We start from the raw sequence: 18,792 nt of genomic DNA, 5'->3' as shown, positions 1-18,792 counted from the left end.
AGATTTTAGTAAAGTTCTTGGATTCCTGGATTCCTTCTGATATTCCGGCTACAAAAGGAAGGTGGTGCTCCCTCATTTGTTCAGTAAGGAGTGGTAGGCAGGTTAAGCATTGGGCCCACCATGCCTGGAGATCACAGGTGGCTTCCCGTGAAGGTCATTCCTCCCGCAGTGTCCTCTCCCGATATAGAGGTGTGTCAGGCATGAGAATGCTGGGTGTGTCAATACATTCTCTCCCATGTTACTCTAGTTGAACTGTACAACATAAAACAGCATTTGTTATCCTAGGATCATTATCCTGAATAAAAGCCTTGTTTATCGGGATCAACTGTGTATTTTGTCAGTGTTCACTGAATATCAAGTAAACATTAAAAATCATTAGGCAAATATTTGTCTGCCGAGCCATCTGTCTTCATACAGTTAAAAAAAAATAATGTTGTCTATAATATAAAGAACTTTAATTTTCTGCATTTCAACTCTTGTGACTGAGATTGGATTTAATTACTGTATATACTCGAGTATAAGACGACCTGAATATAAGCCGAGGCACCTAATTTTACCACAAAAAATGGGAAACCTTATTGACTCGAGTATAAGCCTAGGGTGTCCATCTGCATGCCTCACTGTGCCCATGCCTCACTGTGCCCATGCCTCACTGTGCCCATACCTCACTGTGCCCATGCCTCACGGTGTCCATGCCTCACTATGCCTCACTGTGTCAATGCCTCACTATGCCTAACTGTGTCCATGCCTCACTATGCCTCACTGTGTCCATGCCCCACTGTGTCCATGTTCCACTGTGTCCATGCCTCACCGTGCCAATGCCTCACCGTTACCATGCCTCACTGTGTCCATGCCTCACTGTGCCCATGTGCATGCCTCACTGTGCCCATGTGCATGCCTCACTGTGTCCATGCCTCACTGTGTCCATGCCTCACTGTGCCCATGCCTCACTGTGCCCATGCCTCACTGTGCCCATGCCTCACTGTGCCCATGCCTCACTGTGCCCATGCCTCACTGTGCATCACTGTGCCCATGCCTCACTGTGCCCATGCCTCACTGTGCCCATGACTAGACTTACGTTTAAGATGGTAGTATATAGAAGGGGTGCCCGGCTTTGTAAAATCGATGCTCCCCGGCCGTAGGTCCCTTAGACAGCAAACTTTGCACACTTATAAAGGAGAAATGGGGCTACATGTGTGCTACGTTTCGGGTCCAAGGGACCTATGGCCGGCCGGTACCGGGTCCCCAAACTTACAGGAGAAATGACCGTTTAACATGGGAGTCTATGGAAGGGGCGCCCAACTTTGACCGGGTCCCCAAAGTCCGGGAGATCAGGTGCAAAAAGGTGACTCGAGTATAAGCCGAGGGGGGCATTTTCAGCACAAAATAATGTACTCGAGTATATACGGTATATTGTAATTTCATGAATAGTTACAGTATAAATCCAGTCCGAATCTCTCTTGTACTTTTGTGTGTTAAATCCAACATTATCAATTGGGATTTTGTTATGGTGCAGGGAATCGCCAGCTCTAAAAGAAGATATCTGAATGATGCCTGTAGCTGCACCCATCATTCAGATATCACCGCTCAAAGTCAACGACATTATATGACGCTGGCCAGACTGAAGATGGTTAATGGCATCCCAGTCTTAGTCCATAGGGTTCAATATTGAGTTGGCCCACCGTTTGGCACTATAACAGCTTCAACTCTTCTGGGAAGGCCGTCCACAAGGTTTAGAAGTGTGTCTATGGGAATGTTTGGCCATTCTTCCAGAAGCGCATTTGTGAGGTCAGACACTGATGTGGATGAGAAGGCCTGGCTCGCAGTTTCTGCTCTAATTCATCCCAAAGGTGTTCTATGGGATGAGGTCAGGACTCTGTGCAGGCCAGTCAAGTTCCTCCACCCCAAACTCGCTCATTCATGGAACCTGGTTTGTGCACTGGTCCAAATCATTTGGTGGAGGGGGGGTTAAGGTGTTGGGTTGTTTTCAGGGGTTGGCCCCTTAGTTCCAGTGAAGGGAACTCTTAAGGCGTCATCATACCAAGACATTTTGGACAATTTCACGCTCCCAACTTTGTGGGAACAGTTTGGGGACGGATCCTTCCTGTTCAACATGACTGCGCACCAGTGCACAAAGCAAGGTCCATAAAGACAGGGATGAGCAAGTTTGGGGTGGAGGAACTTGACTGGCCTGCACAGAGTCCTGACCTCAACCCAATAGAACACATTTGAGAGGAATTAGAGCGGAGACTGCGAGCCAGGCCTTCTCGTCCACATCAGTGCCTGACCTCACGAATGCGCTTCTGGAAGAATGGTCAAACATTCCCATAGACACACTCCTATAGCTAGTCCAGGTCCACGTGAAGTTTTCCTGTTCCTTACTCAGTACACGGTGGAAGGAGAAGTATTCCCTTATTCCTCCTAGGACCCCACCATTTGTTGCACGCTCCATAAGATTTACAGTGAGAAGTGTTAGCTGGGGAGTTTACATTCATGGCTGACTTTCTGCTATTTTTATTGCTGCTCTTTGTTTAGTTTTAGCTGCCATTATGAAGAGATGATAAGACTGTTATTATATCAGAGGGGAGCTACTGAAGAGGGCTGGAGGCCTCAGCTGGGGGTGGTATATGTAATATGACAGGGCCTATTTTTAACCTGCTGAAACCCAGTATCATGGACATCCTGGCATGTTCAGTATAGCGGAGTCAAGAGCAGTAATGGTGTACAAAATGCAGTTACCCTTGGCTGTCAGTTTTCTTTAGTCAAGTCAGTTTAAACTGAGTGTAAAGGTTATTTTCTTCTATTAACCGCTTCAGCCCCAGACCATTTTGGTGGTCAAAGACCGGGCCACTTTTTGCGATTCGGCAAAATAATAAAAAGGAGTTTCTTGCAGATTTTGAATATAATGTTCCTAAAAAGTTTTCTCTTCCTGTTCAACTGTTTGGCAACACAGACCCGTTAGTCCAGGTTTTTACACACCAGGCTGAGGGGTCAACGGAAAAGGATGCCACTTGTCGCTCATTACTGATGAATTGTTTTGTAACGAGCAGCAGAGTTGGACAGGAAATAGATTATAAGAGGTGAAAGATTCATTCTGCCTATTGTGACTCTAGCAGTTATTGCTTGCACGAAAACGGCAACAGTACATCATAGTAGGGACACCACATAGATTTTGGTCAAGTTGGACTGGTGATCCACTAGTTTTTTAGTGGTCTTAAAGTGGTTCCATAAGTAACTTTCCAAGTTATACACATCAAAGCCCCAACCAGTAAACTGTATCTTTTATGTATTTCTGAATCAGTTACAGCAGTCTTGGTAACATATGTAAGTCATTAGGACTGCTGAATATATGCTGGGGGAAAAAATGCTAATTAGGAACTAAACTTTGGAATCTCAGTCCAAAATTACAGGCAGAGGGCAAAGGACTAGTCCCTGGTATTTCCTGTGGGCGTCCTGTTCAGTGGTCATCAACCCTGTCCTCAGGGCCCACTAACAGGCCAGGTTTTATGTATTACCTTGGGGAGATGCAGACTAGAATACTGCAATCTCTGAGCAGCAAATGATATCACCTGTAATGTATTTCAGTTATCTTGCAAACCTGGCCTGTTAGTGGGCCCTGAGGACAGGGTTGATGACCACTGCTGTAGATGATCTCTTCTTATTACTGATTTATTATGCCTTGTTCTGCATTGTGTCTCTGTATGGAGGCAACCATCTTGGTAGAGGCAGGCCTTTACTTCCTCATGTCAGAACCTCCAGCAAGGAGAACAGTGATCAGCACAGTAGTGATATCACCAAACATAGGCGTGCACACAGAGTGTGCCGAGGCCCACCCTAATCACCCTTTACAGCACAGATTCCCCCTACTTCCCTGGCTCCCTCCTTCCTCCTGCAGTGCTACCAGCTTCCCTCCTCTACTGCCAGCTGTTGCTGCAAGAATGTTTTAGGATGAGTGGAGGAAGGGGCCGGTAAATATGTAATTGACCATCCCCTTCCCTTTTCTGAATGAACATCGTGAGTGATCAGTAGTGCATGTTTGAGCTTTGGGGTGCACACCCTAATGCAATAGACTGCGCACACCTATGTCACCAAATCTCCTGAGACTAGCAGTCAGAGGCAGCAGTGCCTTAGATCTCACATAGTAGATATACTACAGCTTTGAGGCTGCAGGTAAGGAAGTGCCTAGGCACACCCACATACCAGAAAGTGTTCTGCCTTTTTCATTGGCAATTCAAAACAAAAGGTACGCTTTCAGGGTCCTAAAGACATTTTGAGATTTACTTTTTGCCATAAGAACAAGGGACACCTAACCATAAGCAAAGGTATGTAGGCATATGACACACCCCTTGCCACGCCCCCTTTAAAGGAGAATTATACAAAACATTATTAGTTAAACCCACAAGTGCTTTATACTATTATTCCTTTATATTGGCTTTTGAAATTTACAAATGCAACAATTAAAAATTTGGATTAAAGGTGTAGCACTGGGAAAATCTTTTTGAAAGATAAATAATGCATTATTTATATAATTATATAGATCAGACCAAAATGAGGGAAAAATGAAGAGGAAAAAAGACAGAGGCACTTTGTTCCAAATCTAGGACAGTCCCTCAAATGCAGAGACAGTTGGGAGTAGAGGTGCACGTTACGAATCGAGAATGCGATTCTTTCCCCCTTGCCATCTTAATAAAGCATCTTCCCGATTCTATGCAGCGTTCTCTGCTCAAGCTGACAGCTGTGAGAAAATAAACAAACAAACAAAAAAAAAAGAAGGTAATCTGCCAAGTTTCACAAGATCCCTCAGCTGCTTCAAACTATAAACATTGTAACATTTTGTTCTTTAGATTAAAGTAGGGCTGTGCAAATTAACTTTTAATTAATCGATTAATCTTTAATTTTTTTTGATTGATCAAAATCTTTTTGATCGATTAAAATTCTTTTGATTGGTACTCACCTGTCCGCCGGCTTATGGGCCTTCAGGGAGTTCCGTCGGAGATCCAGTAACGTAACGGACACCGGCGGGGCTTGCCGTGTCCATCTGAAGGGCTCCTTTGCTGTGCCTTCATATCTGCATGCCGGCGGGACCTTACTATCTGCCACACGCAAGGGCTGTTACACTTCCCTCTATCACTTCCCTCTATCAACCTGGGATTCTACAACCATCCACTGGGAGTTGTGATACTTCCCTTCATGGGACATCTACATGTCGACGGACTGATGTTAACCTCTCCTCATCTGGATTCAGCAGTGGTATCGTTGTACACATTTTTATACCAGTATCATACTTAGCTACATGTTTTTATGACTGCTTTTGGTACCGTTTGGTATTACTCGCACCATTTTTACAGTTTATGTAGCTACATCGATTTTATCTCCAGTGCAATATTTATTTGGTTACCTACTTGAAGACTATAAAAGTTTTAATGCCATTCCCATCGAGCGCTACCTTTGTGTGTTTTTTGTATCCTGCTATCCATTTTTCCAGTGGTTGGTAGCTGCACTGGGAATCAGCCTGCAAGGAGATCAGCTAAAAGTAGTTGGATCTGTATGTGTGTTATAATTAATCGAAATTAGTCGATTAATCGATAAAAAAAAAAAAAGATTAATCGAACAGAAACATTTTGATCAGTAACAGCCCTAGATTAAAGGAATGAACTTCAGTCTTATTTGCGTAGGACAGTAATAAGGAAAAATTGGGTGGCTAAACTGCAGTTTTACCACCAACTGACTGCCCAGTCACAAGGCAAAATTAGCACACACTACCACTGTCCCATTCAGGTGAGTGGAGCTGTGCTGCCATCACAAGCCAAGTGCTTGGCTCGTGGTTGTGGCGCGTTATTCCCATTTGAAAATCCTGCTTGGTTGCAAAAAAAAAGACAATAATAAGACATCAGTATGGTATCACTTGGCAGCCACTGCTGTGCCACCCTTCTAAAAAAAAGCAATCTTTTCAGAGAATGCCGCTCTTGTAATCAAGCCCTTAGATTTGCGATTGTTTCATTTTCCCAAAACCAAGAATAAAAGTATAGCAAAACTTCACAGGCCAGCGTGAATACATTCCTGACATGCCATAATATACAGTAACAAAAAAAACCAAAAAAAAACCTAAGGGCTTGTTATGAGAAAATGTAATACGCCTCGGGTGCTTCAGCTTGTATTCCAGATCAGTTTGTGACATTTCAGAGTTCATACAGAGGTGCCTCTGACCTGCATTTATAACCCCTGAATCAACCAAAGTTGCTTCTACGTTCCCACTGACTTCCATAAGAAGAGAAGCAGTTCTGATGCAAACAAGAACTCATCGACATGGGCCCTTAAAGGAGAAGTCCAGCCTGAGCTCGTTTGGCTGAGCTTCTCCTATGGATCACAGGAGTGCAGATACTCCTGTGACCCGTTTTCAGCAGACAACGGTCTGAAGTCTGCTCTCTGCTGATGTCACAGAAATCAGTCCAGGCACCGCCTTATCCTGACAATGGGAGTCTGCATCCGCCAGGTGCCTGGACTGACATCCGGGCCGCTAAGAGCCTGAGCCGGCTGCCCCCGCCCCTCCACAGCCCAGCGCTCCAATGAGCGAGGAGGAGCAGAGCAGAGAGCTGTGACTGACAGCTCTCTGTTCACGGAGCTGTCAGAACCGAGTGATCAGCGGTGTTTGATCGCTCAGTTCTCAGTGCAGAGGCACTCCGGGGGACCGATGCAGCATCCACCTAGGTAAGTATAAACCTATCAAAAGCCCAAACCCGTACTTCTCTTTTAATTCTGCATCCGCGATTTTGGCCCATTATTATTTGCAACTTGCATGTTTTGGGAAATGTCTCACTACCTGTGATTAGCGCTGCACAGTGTCAGCTTCCTGGCGGGCGCGGGCATGTGGAGTTGCGTACACGCCTGAGCCCATCCTTAGCAGAGACTGCGCGCTAGGCTTTCTCGTCCAACATCGGTGCCTGACCTCACAAATGCACTTCTGGAAGAATGACCAAATATTTCTAAAGACACACTCCTAAACCTTGTGGACAGCGTTCCCAGAAGAGTTGAAGCTGTTATAGCTGTAAAGGGTGGGCCAACTCGATATTGAACCCTACATACTAAGACTAGGATGCCATTAACCACTTGCCGACCGCAGTATGGCATTGTGTGTGCGCCCGCCCCGTGACGTAGGAGCCAATGCGCGTGGCCGGTGGCCACGATGGCCGCCAGCTACCCACGATTGCTCCTGAGAAGGACAGAACGGAGATCTGTCAATGCAAACAGACAGATATCCATTCTGTTAGGGGAGTAGAGACAGATCGTCTTCTCCTAGTACTTAGGAGCAGTGATTGTCTCCTCCCCCAGTCAGTCCCACCACACTTGACCCTAATGTCAAAAGCGTCTGATCTGTCCCCCACAATGTCGCAGTCCCGATAAAAATCCCAGATCACCACCATTAATAGTTAAAAAGCAAAATTTGTAATAAAAATTCCATAAATATAACCTGAATTTTGTAGACAACCTACCTGAATGTACTATATAGGTGAGTGCAAACTCCATGCAGGCTGGACCCCTGGTGGGATGTGATCCCAGAAAGCGGTACAGATATTAAATAATATACACAAATGTTTAGCAGTCAGAAGGTCTTACAACCCAGCAGAGTAAACAATGCGAGCAGCCTTCTGTCTATATGTCCCATATGCAAAAACTGTACAGCTGCTGTAAGCCTAATGGAAATGATTGATGTCTTGTGTACTTGGGTAATACTATTGTTCACCGATCTCAATGCAATGTGTCACTACACCAATGTCACAAGAATGTCATTTCCAATACAACTATAGTCACCTAGTAAACTGGAGAGAAGCAGCTAGGATTAGCACTGAACAATAGTACAATATAAACTGAACCTGTATACTAAATAAATATTTGTGACAGCTGGGTCCGCGGACAACTCACATATATAAACGATGGGTGCACTGCACGCAAATAAGCGCAAATAAGGAAAACTCTTGGTGTTATATAAATCCCTTATAATAATAATAATAATAATAATAATCAATAAGTGGACCTGTCTGATGACCTGATAGTTGAAAAGACCTTCTGAAATAATGCCATAGAACAGACACTGAAATCACACACGCATCTTAAGTTCCTAAAGGCAGTTGTCCCAATACTTTTGGTAATATAGTGTATCTAAAGTGGGGCATACACTACAAAAAAATTGGAAGAAAAGTTCCATACCAAGAACGATCGTTCGATTATTGTATAGTGTTTGCAGAACTTGCAACATCTGATTTCAGATTTTCCAAATGGAAATTTCCAAAGGAACAAACGCCAAAAAATTTCTTGGAGTCAGACCTAATAATTTTTGGTTTAATGCGTACCGTTTTCTTATGAGAAAAAATGGATACGTGATCAGAAACAATAAACAAGTCCAACAAAAATTGACCGTGGGCAAATTTTTTTCCCTAGGGTCTCTGCTAATATATATATAATGTTTGGGGGTTCCGAGTAATTTTCTAGCAAAAAATATTGATTTTAACTTGAGAAACAAATGTCAGAAAAAGATTTGGACTTTAAGTGGTTAAACTTCCTGCATTTACACACCGAAGTTTGATCTAAGAAGGAAGTAAGTTACAATGTTTCATGTTGTTACAAACTCGGCAGATTGCCAGGATTTTTTCTTTAGACCCCTTTCACATGTGCGGACCGCTTTTTCATCCATATGTTTGCGGATGAAAAGGGGACATACATTGGTCCCTATGTGATTGCGGGTGTCAGCAGATAAATATCCACTGACAACCGTAATCGCCCGCCTCCGCAAAGATCCGATTTTGCGTACGGAAGAAAATCCTATTTTTTCTTCCGTCTGCGGATCGGATGAACACGGACACACGGTCCGTGTTCAGCCGATCCCCCCCATAGGGGAGAGTGGAGAAAAGACACGGCGGTCCCTGCACAGTGTGCGGCGACCGCCCTGTCAGCCACCGGCTCAGCGGGGATCTACGGAGCGATCCCCGCTGAGCATACGGACACACGGAGGCGGATCATTTCTGATCCGCCCCGTGTAAAAGGGCCCTTACACACACACAGAAGTTTATCCCTTTAATCTAAGAAGGAAGCATTAGTTACAATGTTTCCTGTTAAGAACTTGACAGACTGCTGAGTGATATGATAAAGTCTCTCCACTTGTTATATGAAAGAATCGGCAAACTCTGCATTGGAGATCGTCAGGGAGGTTGAATTGAGATCACGATTTTTTAACAATTAACTGTGCAGTTGTGAAATGCATCAGTGGGCATGGATCTCTCATTGGCTTGATCAGGAGAGTGATGATCCTTTCTAATGACAGCAAAATATAGCCTGACAAGGGTTTTAACCTTTTCATACTCAAAGGATTACAAGTCCCATCTATCACCATGGTAGAGGAACTTGTAGACCTCAATGGAGCACAAGTGTGTGATGTCACCGCACTTGTAGTCCATTGTTTGCTTCCTCCAGTCCCATACTGTAGTCTTTTTATTGAATACATTCTGTGAATGGACAAGGAGTGGATGGGGTGGTTAAACTACATGATGACTTCCATGTATGAGAGTCGCAGAACTGAAAGTACAGTGATAGCTGTAGTCTCCGTTACATAGAATTTTACTATATGAATTGCAAAGCAAATAGCCCTACACACCTGACCATAGGTAACTTATTTGTACAATTAAAGTATATCTAAAGGCAAAACTTACATTTGGGTAGAGTGGAGAGGATTAGCACACCTTTTTAGTTGTTTTTGCTGTCTGTCTCCCCATTTAGCAAGATTCGTCCATTATTACCGAGAGTGAAATTGAAAGATAATCCCACATTTTTGGTGGTCATAGACCAGTAATCTTCCAGTGGGGATACTGGCTCTGGTGACAGATGGGGATTTCCTCTCACTTCCTGTTTGTTTATGAGACAGGAAGTTAAGGGAAATTTCCCCAATGGTACACAGATGGCAAAGAAGAACAGGAGCTATAACCCTCCTTTACTCTATACAAAATGAAAATCATTCTGCCTTTTGTTCTACTTTAAGTATTGGTTGGTTAGTACTTCCTGAATGTAATTAGGCAGGGGTGGTGGGGGCGAGGGGGTGCCTTTTCTTCCTGGGTTGAATCTGGCTTTGGCCTGTCCCAAGTTGTAGGTAAGGCTCTCCCCCTAAGCTCTGTAAATTCAGCCGCTCTCCTGGTGGAGATGGAGCTGAACTGGTCTGGCTGGAGGGCCAGGTTTGAAAGTAGCCTGTGGTGTTTGTGCCCCTGGAGTGGCAGTGCAGGGGTGCCGTAGTCTCACTGTGATGCAGGTCACTTTGAGTTATAGTATCAAGGTCACTGCACCATCACACTTTTTTCAGCACCTGCCTCTAGGGCTGAGTCTTTTGGCTGGGGCCAGAGGAATTTTTTTATTCCTGCCCGACGGGCCCGCCATTGTTTTACACAATGGCACTTTTCACCTCCCCTTTCCATTTCCTTCCCCACTTTACTTATTTTTGAGTGTTTGTTGTGTCTCTTTCTTATATTTTGTTGATGTACACTTTTTCACGTTTGACTGGTAGGGTGTAGGTCCTTGGGCCTGCCCTGAACGTCTTGGGAGAAGGAGGACATGGGCTTGATTCGCCCTCTCTCATGGGGTCTCCCTTGGGGGAGCCCCACCTAGTACCACAGTCCCCGTTTGAAACCTAACCCCCTGGGGTATCAGGGTCAAGGTCCTTCTCCTTTGGAGGTCTATGTGTACACCCTGTGCACGTTTTGTGGCTCACATTTATGTGTGTTTTTTGTTTTTTTTTGCATCGGGTGGAGTTTTTTGAGTGTGTTCACACACTACAGGCTTTAAAAGAAAAATTGGTAAAAATGTCTTTCCCTAGCGTTCCGCTTTATCCCTTTTGTTCCCTTTCCTGGACATGTAGACACTTTAAAAAGTGCTCAAAAGTAGAAGAATGGAGATTTTCTGATCCAGATTGCTGAAACTGACAAACATGACTATCTTTAGGAGATATTTTTAGAGGGCGCTGTCAAAAAATAGGCTCCAGAAGAGAAGCAACAAGTTTTTCGAGAGGCTGGCGGTGACACAGAGAAGGTTTAAGGGAGGGACGTGTGTAATGATGAGGACTGATTTCTAGCTGACAGCTCTGTGATTAGACTTGTTTCTGCATATCGAGCAAAGATGTCCTGAAATAGTAACTGTACGCACTACATTCATTCCTCGTCCTTCAAAAGTACCCTGCCGGTTATTTATGAAAGAGAAGTCCACCTAAAAATGAAATGGAGGTTTTTACGGAAAGCTTAATCATAGAACACCTTCTTAGGTGTCTCCTGGCAGGGTTGGTCTGAATCAGGAATGAAAACCTCAGCCCCTGTGATTCATTGGTTGCTTCCTCCTCTGTTTCATGTGTCAGTAGCAATAAGGTTTGGTTCACACCTACGGGTGCGACTAGGCCCATTTCAGCGCATTACATGTAGGGCAGCCTATTCATTTCAGTGGTCTACTCTACGTGCGAGAAACAGAAAAATTGTCTCTGACTCCTTTCCAAAGAGACACCATACTGAACTGGTCATAATCTTAATAATAATATGCAATACCAATCTGTGATTTCCAAGGCCAGCAAAGTCCTTTCTTGTAATAAGAGAGGTATGGACTTCAGAGAGAGAGAGATATAATTTTGCCCCCCTGTACAAATCATTAGTAAGACCTCAACAGATGAGGTTTGATGTTGATAAATGTAAAGTTATGCACTTGGGGGATAAGAATATGCATGCATCATACATGCTAGGGGGAGTACAACTGGGGGGATCCTTAGTGGAGAAGGATCTGGGGGTTTTGGTTGATCATAATCAATAATGGCATGAGATGCCAAGCTGCGGTTTCCAAAGCGAGCAAAGTCCTTTCTTGTAATAAGAGAGGTATGGACTCCAGAGAGAGAGAGAGAGAGAGAATTTTTCCCCCTGTACAAATCATTAGTAAGACCTCATCTGGAATACGCAGTTCAGTTTTGGGCACCAGTTCTCAAAAAGGATATCGGGGAACTGGAGAAAGTGCAGAGAAGGGCAACCAAACTGATAAGAGGCATGGAGGAGCTCAGCTATGAGGAAAGATAAGAGAAACAGAATTTATTCTCTCTTGAGAAGAGGAGATTACGGGGGGGATATGATCCACAAATATATAAGGGGTCCATATAGTGAACTTGGTGTTGTTGTTCACTTTAAGGTCATCACAGAGGACAAGGGGCACTCTTTACGTCTAGAGAAGGGGTCTCCAAACTTTTTAAACAACGGGCCAGATTGCCGTCCTTCAAACCTTAAGGGGGCCAGAATGTAACCAGTGAGATTAAAAAATTCCCCACGTCAGTGGGAGTAAACAATGCCAGAGGCTTGGTGGTCAGTGGGAGTAAAAAAATAAAAATAAATACTTTGTACTTGTGGTCAGTTAGATGAATAGTGCCTCATTGGTATTGATGGTACTGGTGGGAGGGATAGTGCTCCATTGTTGGTGTCAGCAGGAGGACTAGTGCCCCATTGTTGGTGCCAGTGGAACGAATAGTGCCCCACCCTTGGTGTCAGTAGAAAGAATAGTGCCCCATTGTTGGTGTCAGTGGGAGGCATTATGCCCCACTGTTGGTGTCAGTGGAAGGAATGGTAGCCCATTGTTGGTGTGAGTGGGAGGCATTATGCCCCACTGTTGGTGTCAGTAGAAAGAATAATGCCCCATTGTTGGTGTCAGTGGGAGGCATTATGCTCCACTGTTGGTGTCAGTAGAAAGAATAGTGCCCCATTGTTGGTGTCAGTGGAAGGCATTATGCCCCACTGTTGGTGTCAGTGGAAGGAATGGTGCTTTGCATCAGTGGGAAGAACAGTGCCCTAAGGGCCAGATAAAAGTAGGCAAAGGGCCACATCTGGCCCCCGGCCGCTGTTTAGAGACCACTGGTCTAGAGGTAAAGAGACTTCTAGCTGGATTCAGGTATCTTGCCGCAACTTTAAGGCGGCGTAGCGTATCGTATTTACGCTACGCCGCCTTAAGTCAGAGAGGCAAGTACTGTATTCACAAAGTACTTGCCTCCTAACTTACGGCGGCGTAGCGTAAATGGGGCCGGCGTAAGCGCGCCTAATTCAAATTAGGCTGAGGGGCCGTGTTTTATGTTAATGGAGGGTGACCTGACGTGATTGACGGTTTTTACGAACGGCGCATGCGCCGTCCGTGTACATTGCGCCAAAGTACGCCGCATGGACGTATTGGTTTCGACGTGAACGTAAATTACGTCCAGCCCTATTCACGGACGACTTACGCAAACGACGTAAAATTTTCAAATTTCGACGCGGGAACGACGGCCATACTTAACATTATTTGATGGAATAACTTTACGCCTGAAAATGCCTTAAGTAAACGGCGTATCTTTACTGCGACCGGCGCGCGTACGTTCGTGAATAGGCGTATCTAGTGATTTACATATTCTACGCCGAACTCAACGGAAGCGCCACCTAGCGACCAGCCTAAATATTGCACCCTAAGATACGACGGCGCAAGCCGTCGTTTCTTAGATAGGTTTAAGTGCATCTCAGTTTGAGAATACACTTAAACTTAGGACGGTGCAGATTCTGAGTTAGGTCGGCGTATCTACTGATACGCCGGCCTAACTCTCTCTGAATCTAGCTATTCATCTCTAAATACGGAAAGGTTTCTTCACAGTAAGAGCTGTGAAAATGTGTAATAGACTCTCTCCAGACGTGGTTCTGGCCAGCTCTGTAGATTGCTTTAAAGAAGGCCCTGGATACTTTCCTAAATGTACATAGTAAAACTGGGTACTAACATTTATAGGTAAAGTTGATCCAGGAAATATACAAATGCCTCTCGGGGGATCAGGAAGGAATTTTTTCCCCTGCTGGAGCAACTTGGATCATGCTCTGCTGGGGTTTTTCCCCTTCCTCTGGATCAACCGTGGGTATAGGATTGTGTATATTGTATTGTGTGATTTTTTTTTTTTTTTAATTAGTTGAACTAGATGAACTTGTGTCTTTCTTTTCAACCTAACTATGTAATTCAGAAAATGCAGGACGGAAGTGGAGATCACTGGAGTAGTGATGTCTATATCAGTGATTTCCAGCTTCCAGAAGCATCAGCCAGGTATGGTATATACATAGTTACATCGCCATTACCAATGTCATTTTGTAAAAATATACCACATCTGATTTTTCGAGATATTGTGTAACTATATTAATATTGTTATGTACACAAAGCATCTGAGAAACAACATTTGGATGAGCTGTCACCACAAGAGGCCTTCACTTTGCCAGTCGGTCGGTTTGAGCACACTGACAGGTCCACTTTACCATTAGAGCAGCAAAAGGGTGAAAGAAGCTTCTGGAATGTTAGTAATTCTGCTTCTCTCTTGGGAGTTCATTTTTGCAGGTGTCTCTAGAAATGTTGATGACGTAGTGACTTTAAATATCACACAATGTCATGCATGTGGAGGTCGGGACTTTCTGCTGACTTGCTTCCATGTGAAGCAGCCGCTTCTTCTCGGTTTGAATGTTACTGTTACAGAATGCTTGCTGTGCCAGGCTGTGTTATCGCAGCGCATGACAGGGTGGGAGTGTAAGATGGAGATGTACTTAGAAGTCTCCAAGTCAGATACGTAGCATGCTTGTCATGCCAAGACTCACATCCTACACTGTAATATAATCTACAGAAACATGGACCTTTCCCTTATCAGTTCTACGGGGTAGAGAGATCAGCTTAGCTCACTTTGCTAGGAGTGTTTTCTTTACATAATGCAAGGGAAAAAAAGTGAATTAACCGCAAAATTCTTTGGTACATCAGCTAACAACCATACAGTGCCGATCAATGTATAGTATGGTGTATGGTGAGCGATTTCATACTAAAGGGCCGTACCGACAGGAAATAGGTCTCCTTCTTCCTACCATGTCATAGCCCTCTCCTCTTCTGGAAGTGTCCAATTACTGTGTGCTGACCCAGCTCCTTCATCCGTCTTCTCACCTCCCTACATAACCTTTAAAGTGATTATAAAGGCTTGTCTTTTTTTTCTCTCAAAATAATAAACATGTTATACTTAAAGCGGGGTTCCAACCACAATTAGCATTTTTTAAATGTATGTCCTTTCATCATGCGTTTTTATAATATAAATCCAGTCACTTACTATTTTACAATCCGCCGCCGCTCCGCATAGTTATTCAAAAAAGATAGGCCCGGATTCAAGTAGATTTGCGCATTATTTACGGAGGCGCAGGGCAAACTTTTTGCCCTGCGCCCCCGCAAATTTACTGCGCTACCCTTGATTCACGGAGCAGTAGCTCCGTAAATTGCGTGGGAGCGCCGGCAAAATGCCCGGCGCAAGCGCACGCAATTTAAATGATCCCGTAGGGGGCGGGAATCATTTAAATTCCCGACGTGCATTGCGGCAAATGACGTCGCAAGGACGTCATTTGCTTCAAAGTGAACGTGAATGGCGTCCAGCGCCATTCCTGATTCACTTGCGCAAACTACGTAAATTTCAAATTTCGCGACGCGGGAACGACGGGTATACGTAACATTGGCTGCCCCTGCTAATAGCAGGGGCAGCCTTACGCAAAAACCGCCGTACGGAAACGACGTAAATTGCGTACGCAGGGCTCGCGCAACGTTGTGAATCGGCGTTAGTATGCAATTTGCATACTATACGCTGTGCACAACGGGAACGCCACCTAGCGGCCATCGCAAGAATGCAGCCTAAGATATGCAGGCATAAGAGCCTTATGCCGCGCATATCTTAGGCTGCAGTCGGCATAACGAGGTTCCTGAATCAGGAGCATTCGTTACACCGGGGCGTAACCTATGGTTACACAGGCGCAATTGCTTCTTGAATCCAGGCCATAGTTTATAAATAAATATGTCCACACCATTGTCATTTTGCTTGTGGGCATTGTGAAGCCCACAAGCACTTACTTCCTGGAAGTCTTGGATGGGGAGTGATAATTGGGTAGCGCACTGCATCCTGGGAAATGATGACACACATTTCCCAGGAGCATTAGAGGGAGATGATGTCAGGATCCTAGGTGATTCCAAAGGCAGATTTCGTGGCCATACCAGCCCGAAGGTTTCCCTCAGAGCACAAGTCACAGCACAAGTCGGATCATCATGATCCGACTTGGATGTGAGTTCTATTCAAATCAATGGATTCTCATTGGGAACCATTGATTTTGACATGTATCCAGCATTAAGCTGCGTTTAGCAGCGTCAGACGTTTTTACAGCTGTAACGCCCGTCCTCAGAACGCGCTGGACCTGGATATTTTTTTTTGCCGCTTGAAAACACCTATACCACTTACAGCTCCTAAAAGCCTGTGTGTGCATGAGACCATATAATAACGCAGAGAGGCGTTTTTAGGCTGGAAATAAAAGCATCTGACGCTGGTAAAAGCAGCTGTAAAAACGCCTTGTGTGCATGAGGCCTAAATGTCTTCACAAGGGAGGCTTTTGCAGGCAGACCTATAATACATTAGGGCCCAGATTTTGAAAGGGCTTACGACGGCGCAATGCCATGTGCGCCGTGGTAAGTCCTAATCTGGCCCGTCGTATCTATGCGACTGATTCTTAGAATCAGTTACGCATAGATAACCATTTGATCCGACAGGCGTAAGGCTCTTACGCTGTCGTATCTAAAATGCAATTTTTTTTTCCACGGCTAGGTGTCGCCTCCGCCGTTTTCCCGATCGAGTATGCAAATTAGCAAAATACGCAAATTCCCGAACGTACGACCGGCCGACGCAGTGAAGATACGACGTTTACGTCCGATTTGCCACGCGTAAAGTTGCCCCTGCTATATGAGGGGCAACCAATGTTAAGTATGGTCGTCGTTCCCGCGTCAACATTTTTAAATTTACGTTGTTTGCGCAAGTCGTCCGTGAATAGGGCTGGACGCCATTTACTTAACGTCTAAACCAATGACGTCCTTGACGCATTTAGCGCAATGCGCGTCGGGAAATTTTAGGGACGGCACATTCGCAGTACGTTCGGCGCGGGAACGCGCCTAATTTAAATGATCCACGCCCCCTACCCGGATCATTTGAATTAGGCGGGCTTGCGCCGGAGGATTTACGCTACGCCGCCGCAACTTTACAGGCAAGTTCTTTGTGAATCAAGCACTTGCCCGTAAAACTTGTGGCGGCGTAACGTAAATGAGATGCGTTACGCCGCCGCATTTTTAAACCAGTCTACGAGAATCTGGCCCTAGATGTGCATATATACTTATAGGAAGATTGCTGTTTAAAATGACGGATCTGGTGACAGGGCCTCTTTAATTTCAAGGATATGAAGTCTGATTTGTACTAGATCGGCCCTTGATTCTGCCGATAGCTCTCCTTGTCTATCAGGAAAAAGAGTTTGCATATTGCTATCTTATCACTGAATACTGCTAACTGAATTATGGTCGGTCATAAGACTTGGGTTGTTTCTGGCACGGCTTAATTCCCCATATGAGCTGTGCAATGAATTAGAAGATTTATTGCTAGATGACGCACAGTAGCGGTGAAGGAAAGTCATGTGTCACCAAGCGTTACTTCTCTGCTGTGAAAACCAATCTCCAGGTGTACACAGTGAAAACGAGTTGACATTATCCCTCAGGCTCTGTTATGTAACACTGTCACTGTGCTCCCAACTAGTTCCTTCATTAGACATCCAGATGTTTTATATATTTTATGAACTACAACCAGGGTGGGTAAAAATCAATGAGTTAAAATAAAAATAAATAAAAACATTTTTTTTTTGCTTTTTATCAAATTTGCATTCACACAATGTCACAGTAACCATGAGATAAAACAAAGTTCAGGAATATTCCTTTATCCCATTGTTTTACAAATCTATGTACACTACAAACTGTATGATTGAATCGGTTACCAACCTGACAGCTTATTATTCTAAATAGGAAACCTTCATTTTGTTTGCAAACATTAAAGATTCTAAATACTAACAAGAATAAGTCCTTACATTTAACCACATCCATACCAGCCACTTTCGCCCCCTTCCTTCCCAGGCCAATTTTCAGCTTTCAGCTCTCTCGCATTTTCAATGACAATTGCGCCGTCATGCTACGCTGTTACTAAATGAAAATTTTATCATTTTGTTCGCACAAATAGAGCTTTCTTTTGGTGGTATTTATTGATCACTCCGTTTCTTATTTTTTGCGATATAAGTGAAAAAAGAGCATAAATTTGAAAAAAAAAAAACAATATTTTCTTTATTCTATTTTAAAAGAAATACAATAAAATCGATTTTTTTGTCATAAATTTAAGCCAAAATGTATTCTGCTACATGTCTTTGGTAAAAAAAATCCTGTTAAGTGTATAATAATCGGTTTGTGTGATCACGGACAGATGTACGCAGGTGATCATGTACAGATGTGCGCAGGTGATCACGGACATATCATTGGGACATATGATTTTACTGGGACATATGTGAGGGACAGGAGTTTTTACTATGTGGGGACATGTGTGTTTTACATTGTGTACATGTTTTACACTGGTGATCAGTGTGTAAAAAACAGTTCATACACACTGATCACCAGCCGGCTACATCGATCCGCTCTCCTCACTGACAACTAAGGTGTGAGGAGAGGAGAGCCGATTGCCTAGAAACTGGCTCTCTGTTTACATCACGTGACGGCTGTGATTGGACACGGCCATCATGTGATCAGGTGGGCCAATCACAGAGCCCTCCTGCCGATCTGAGATGTGTCATGTCCGGGTGACACGAGCGCATCGGGATCGCGCCGCTGCGTGCGAGTTTGCGATCCCCCTCCTTCTGAGGGACATTCCTGAAC

At 44.4% G+C, this 18,792-nt stretch overlaps 1 protein-coding gene across 16 annotated transcripts in view; it reads left to right on the top strand.

The window, feature by feature from the left end:
* The window catches only part of FNBP1 (formin binding protein 1), a 301,149-nt gene that overhangs the window by 136,245 nt on the left and 146,112 nt on the right, over positions 1-18,792 (top strand). The window lies entirely within an intron of this gene.

Source organism: Rana temporaria, chromosome 9 (assembly GCF_905171775.1).
Source record: "Rana temporaria chromosome 9, aRanTem1.1, whole genome shotgun sequence".
Classification (NCBI taxonomy): Eukaryota; Metazoa; Chordata; class Amphibia; order Anura; family Ranidae; genus Rana; species Rana temporaria.
The sequence above is the reverse complement of the archived record's forward strand: the minus strand, read 5'-3'. Positions and strand labels throughout refer to the sequence as shown.